The sequence below is a fragment of the Triticum aestivum genome, unplaced genomic scaffold, assembly GCF_018294505.1.
Source record: "Triticum aestivum cultivar Chinese Spring unplaced genomic scaffold, IWGSC CS RefSeq v2.1 scaffold68929, whole genome shotgun sequence".
In the NCBI taxonomy this organism is placed as follows: domain Eukaryota; kingdom Viridiplantae; phylum Streptophyta; class Magnoliopsida; order Poales; family Poaceae; genus Triticum; species Triticum aestivum.
The window spans coordinates 1-6,891 of NW_025229534.1; positions in this window are offsets into that span (position 1 = coordinate 1).

A 6,891-nucleotide genomic window follows, 5' to 3' on the forward strand; every position below is an offset into this window, starting at 1 on the left:
GGCTAGCAGGACTCCGGTACTCAAAGCGTGACATTTCCCCGAAGGGACAGACACAGGAACGAAGAAGGACACATGCCGGCCAGCCTAAGTGTTCCAGAGCAGTAGCAAGCTACCATGGCTCAGCGGTAACACTAGGAGACATTTCCCGGTAAGAGAGGCTACTAAAGATAAACAACTAGATAGTCAGATCCCACACATACCAAGCATTTCAATCATACACACAATATGCTCGATATGTGCAAATACAACGAAGCATCACAACATGACTCTATGACACAAGTACTTTATTTAAGGCTCAGGGAGCCATACATAACATTCACAAAGGTACGGGTCTCACGACCCAACATACAAGTCATACAGTCATACAAGCCAGCAGCGGAAGTACATTGTCTGGGTACAGACAACTAGTAAAATAAAAGAGGCTTGGAAAGCCTAGCTATACTACGTGGTCCATCACAAGCTCAGGGTCACCACCTGGGTCTTTAGCCTACTCATTGATGTCAATGTCTACATAGAACCCATCAGAAGGGGTTGCAGCGTCTTCTGTAAAAATGTAGATTATAGCAACATGAGTACAAAGGTACTCAGCAAGACTTACATCAGATCCTACATACATGCATAGTATCAAGAAGGGTTGGTGGAGTTATTGCAGCAAGCCAGCTTTGACTCTTGGCTAGACTATCCTACGATACTCCAGCTTGAAATGGTTTAGCGCACACGAGTCCACTACTCACCACTTCAATACACTACCGAGGATCCACCTCCGTCTTCCTACGGAAGAGCCATCCTCGGCACTCACACTTATCTTGAGGCTTTTAGTAGTTTCCATTTACTTGTCTATGAACTGTATAGGCAACCAAGTAGTCCTTTACCGCGGACGCGGCTATTCGAATAGATCATGTTAACCCTGCAGGGGTGTACTTCTTCATACACGCTCTCACCACTTACCGTCGTTTACACGACATGTACTCGGCAACCTTCAAGCGGAAGCCCAACGTGGGTGTCGGCCACGACCTACCTAATCACCTAAGCCTCCAGTCCAGGTTTATCGCCTATTCAGGTTCCATCCGCAGGGAGTCCGGCCGAGGTTTCCCATACGGCCCCGAACGATGTGAACAGGGTTCCCGAGATACCTAACGGGTATTCGGTACACCCGGCCACGTACCTACCGCATCACAGCCCACCCCTACGGTCAGTGCTGTCCACGGCCTCCAGTAGGCTACAAACACCAGAAACTACTTGCAACTCCTGGACGGAGAACTAGGGTGAATAAGAAGCCGAGAGGGTCCATTGGTTTCGAGCCCAATGCATGGTAGTAGCTGATTCTTAAATCACACATACAGATCTCAGTGCTTAAGGTCGGCTTCAATGAAACAACCCACCATGTACTCCTACATGGCCTCTCATCGATACCTTTACCAAATCGTGTTCACCACACCACTCTCCTTACCAACATAACATTTCACTCCAGCCCATCACCCAGATGAACCAGACCTGACACGACTCTAAGCATAGCAGGCATAGCAAGGTAGGAACAACACATACATAGGGCTCAATCAACTCCTACACATGCTAGTGGGTTTCATCTAGTTACTGTGGCAATGACAGGTCATGCAGAGGAAATGGGTTCAACTACCGTAGCACACAGCAGTTTGAATCGCGTTGTCTTAATGCAGTAAAAGAGAGCAGGAGCGAGAACATGGGATTGTATCGATATGATCAAATGGTTGGTTGCTTGCCTGATGGTTCGATGCACTGATACGGTTCTTCGTTAGGGTAATCACGGTACTCCTCGGGGGCAGAACCTGTCGCAAAGGACATCGATACACAAGCATCACCAAACAATGTGCAACAATATGATGCATGCATGAAACATGGCAATATGAGTGTGTTGGGCTAATGCAACTAAAACAAGAGGGGTTTGAACAAATTTGAATCAAAGATTCAAATTTCAAACTCAAACATGGCCTTTTAAAGTGCTTTTCCTTGTTCTGCTTAAAACATCAATTTAACTTGTTTGATCATGCATGAAAATAGTACAGATGGATAGATTGAATTTTTCTGATCATTTTTCATATATAATTTGTCCAATTTGGAGTTACAGAATAAAAGTTATGAATTTTTGAAGTTTAAATAATATTCTGGAATTTCCTGATTTAATTTAAATCCAGAATATAATTATTGCGCCAGCATGACGTCAGCATGACGTCAGTGGTCAACTGTGGCTGGCTGAAGTCAAACCTGACGTGTGGGGGCCACACGTCAGTGACAGGGGGGGTTTAACAGGTTTAATTTAATCCTAATTAGGGATTAGAGGCGCTGGGGCCCACTATCAGTGTCAGGGGGGTTGACTAACAGTAGTTAGCGCTAACCTAACCACCTGGCCGACAGGGCCCACGCGTCAGTGACCCTGGGGGGTCAAACCCCAGGTCGGACAAGTCAAACCCCACCGGCGAGGTCCGAGACGGCGGCGAAAGTGCTTTTTGCCATTCCGGCAACCAAATGGACGGCGGAAGGCATCTACGTGTTGCTGAGGTTGAGCCGCGACTATTGGTGGTGGTGGTTGGGCTCGGGGTGGCCGGAGTTGACGACGGCGAGCTCGGCTGCGGCGGCCGGAGTTCGGGTGCGGTCGGAAACGGCGTTGCAGGGCGTTAGGGGAGGTGTTGGTGTGTGCTACGTGCTCCTAGTGAGGTGTGGAGCACGATGGTGTGCTCGGTTGGGCGCTACGGCGACCGTGGCCACGACGGCGACATCGTCAGCGGCGTGGAGCTCTCGGCCGAGGTGGGGCTAGGGCCTAGAGGTCGGGAGAGACCAGGGGAGAAGGGGGAAACGACTCGGGGGCTCACCGCGGTTGCAGTGGGCGTCGAAGCGGGCTCGGGGACGCGCCGGAGACGACGAATTTGACGGCGACGGTGGTCGGAGCCCGAAGAGGGGAACGGCGACGTGGCGGCGATGCAGGGCTTCCGGAGACCCGTGGAGCGGTGGGGAGGAAGAGGGAGTCGAGGCGGAGCTCCTGAGCTAGTCGGGGGAGCGAGGGGTGGTCGGAGACGGCGGCTATGGCGAACGGCGGCGACGGTGGTGTTCGGCCGTGAGAGAGAGGGAGGGAGCAGCACGGGAGAGAGAGAGGGATAAGGCCAGGGGATCGGGGCGGCACCGAGAAGAAGCGCCGCGGCGTCGCGCTGGCGAGGGAGGCAGGCAGACGGGCTGGTGGCGTGGCGCTCCGGCCGTGCGCGCGCGCTGGCCACACGCCTGGCCGACTGGCGCCAGGAGGACGACGGCGGTGGTGGGCTGGGCTGGCTTGCTGGGCCGGCCAGCTGGCTGGGCCGCACAGGGAGGAAGCCAGGTAAGTTTTCCCCCTTTTTTTTCTATTTCTGTTTTTATTTAATATATCTGCAACTTTGTTGAATTAAATAAAATACCTAGGCAACTTCAAAAATCACCAAACTATTCCTGGCCCATAGTTGGATTATTTCCAACATGAAACATTTTAGTTTGGAGATATTTGAGCATTTAAATATTTTATATTATTTTAAATGCCCAAATTCAAATATTTATGATTTAATCCAAAAACCCTAGGATGGCCTAGGAAAATGTGCACCACTTTTGGCAGAGGTTCTGAACCAAGACAAAAATGATGGGCATTTTAGAAGGGCATTTCAGGTTCATTGAAAAATTATTTTAGTAACCCTAGTTGGTTTCAGAGGGGACTGGGGGTTCTGTCATCCCCATTTCAAGTTTCTGATGAAAGAGTAAACATGATGCAACACTCTAATGCATGACTAGCTAGGGTGTGACAACTCACCCCCACTCAAAAGAATCTCGTCCCGAGATTTGGGTTCCTCCGAGAAGAAGGCGGGATATTCAAGTCGAAGACGATCCTCCCTTTCCCAAGTTGCTTCATCCTCAGAATGGTGCGACCATTGAACCTTGAGAAACTTTATATTATGACGTCGCGTGGTACGTTCGGCTTGATCGAGGATACGAATGGGGTACTCTCGATATGTAAGATCATCTTGGAGATCAAGCATTTCGTGGTCCACTTCACGGATAGGATCCGAGAAGCAACGCCTGAGTTGAGAAACGTGGAAGACATCGTGAACTCTGGAGAGGTGCGGAGGTAGTTCCAACTGGTAGGCAACTTCTCCTCGTTTGGCAAGAATGCGAAAAGGTCCAATGTAACGAGGAGCCAATTTGCCTTTGATACCGAAACGATGGGTTCCCTTCAGAGGGGTGACCCGAAGATAAGCCTTCTCGTCAACCTCGAAAGTCATAGCCTTATGTTTTCGGTCATATTGACTCTTTTGACGAGATTGGGCTGTTTTCAACTTTTCACGAACGATACGAACTTGTTCTTCTACTTCCTGAATCATATCCGGGCCAAAGAATTGTCTTTCCCCGGTCTCTGACCAGTTAAGGGGTGTTCGACATCGTCGTCCATAGAGAACTTCAAAAGGGGCTTTACCCAAGCTAGATTGATAGCTGTTGTTGTAAGCGAATTCGGCAAATGGAAGGCACTTCTCCCAGTCCATTCCGAAAGAGATAACGGAGGCTCGAAGCATGTCTTCTAGAATCTGATTGACGCGTTCCACTTGACCACTCGACTGAGGGTGGAAAGCGGTGCTAAAGGAGAGACGGGTTCCCATAGCATTTTGGAAACTTTCCCAAAATCGAGAGGTGAAAAGACTTCCTCGATCCGAGTTAATTTCCAAAGGAACACCATGGAGAGACACTATTCGGGAGATGTACAAATCTGCCAGCTGACTAGCGGTTATACTCTCACGAACAGGTAAGAAATGAGCTACTTTGGGAAGACGATCGACCACGACGAAGATAGCATTATTCCCTCTCTTGGTCCTGGGAAAACCGGTAATGAAATCCATACCAATTTTATCCCATTTCCATTCAGGAATAGCTAAGGGTTGAAGGGTGCCAGCAGGCCGTTGATGCTCTTCTTTTACACGTCGACAGATGTCGCAATTTGCAATATACTGAGCAATTTCTCTCTTCATCCTAGTCCACCAGAACCTCTGGCGTAGGTCCTGATACATTTTAGTACTACCGGGATGAATGGTGAGAGGAGATTCATGAGCTTCCTTAAGGATCAATCGCCTCAGGTTGCGCACTTTGGGAACCACTAGTCGATCCCCGAAGTATACGACCCCTTGATCATTAATGGAGAAGCAATTCGCAATTCCTTTCTGAATGTTTCTCTTGATGCGGGAGATTCCCGGATCTACCTTCTGTGCTTTGATAATTTGATCCGTAAGGGTAGGTTTTGCCACCAAGGTGGAAAGAAAACCTTGAGGTATAATGTGAAGGTTAAGCTTCCGAAATTCCTCATGGAGAAGCGGTTGACTTTGTTGTAACATCAGGTTGTTACAATAAGATTTACGACTTAGCGCATCAGCCATGATGTTGGCTTTCCCTGGGGTGTAGGTTATTCCTAAGTCGAAGTCTGTGATCAATTCAACCCAACGTCTCTGCCTGAGATTCAAATCCGGTTGGGTGAAAATGTACTTCAGGCTTTGGTGATCAGTGAATATTTCGCAACGATTACCGAGGAGGTAATGTCGCCAGGTCTTAAGTGCATAGACTACGGCTGCAAGCTCTAGATCATGAGTAGGATAATTCTCCTCATGTGGGTGCAATTGCCGTGAAGCGTAAGCAATTACGTGTCGATCTTGCATGAGAATGCAACCTAGTCCTTGTCGCGAGGCGTCGCAGTAGATAACAAAGTCCTTGGAGAAGTCTGGCGGTACCAGCACGGGAGCAGAGGTCAGGCGTCTTTTCAGTTCCTGAAAGCTGTGCTCACATTGTGGAGTCCATTCGAACTTCTTATCTTTCTTGAGGAGTTCGGTTAGAGGTTTAGCAACTTTGGAGAAGTTCTCGACAAAGCGACGACAATAGCTCGCTAAGCCTAGAAAACTCCGAACTTGCTTGACCGATTCGGGTGGAGTCCAATTAAGGACGGCTTGAACTCGCTCAGGGTTAACAGCAATACCTTTACCAGATATTACATGACCCAGATAGGTCACTTCTGACAACCAGAATTCACATTTTGAAAATTTGGCATAAAGGTGATGCTCTCGAAGTTTCTTCAACACTAGCCTTAAATGTTCGGCATGTTCTTCCTCGTTCTTGGAGTAGATGAGTATATCATCGAGATAAACTACGACGAATTTATCCAAATACTCCATGAAGATTGAGTTCATTAACCGAGAAAAGGTGGCTGGAGCGTTGGTTAATCCGAAGGACATGACGGTGTACTCGTATTGGCCATAACGAGTAACAAAGGCCGTTTTAGGAATGTCCCCGTTTCTGATTTTGATTTGATGGTAGCCCAACCTCAAATCCATCTTGGAGAAGACTGAGGATCCAACGAGCTGATCATACAGATCGTTGATCCTGGGAAGTGGATATTTGTTCTTGATTGTGACCAAATTGACAGGTCGGTAATCTACAACCATCCGGTCCGTACCATCCTTCTTCTTGACGAATAGGACGGGGCAAGCCCACAGAGATGAACTAGGGCGGATGAAACCCGTTTTCAAGGATTCATCGAGTTGCTTCTTAAGCTCGGCTAGTTCTAGTGGTGCCATCTTATAAGGTCTTCTAGCAATCGGAACGGTTCCGGGGATGAGGTCGATTACGAACTCAACATCCCTGTCAGGTGGAACACCTGGCAATTCCTCTGGAAAGACATCCGGGAAGTCACGGACTACCGGCACGTCCTCAAGGTCTGGCAAAGGGCTGGCGTTAAGAGAATATAATTGTCGCTTGGCTATTCGGGTCAAGACATTGACTATCTTCCCCGAAGGATGGGTGAGTTGAACAGTCCTAGAGAAGCAATCAATTTGGGCATGATGAGCTGACATCCAGTCCATACCCAGA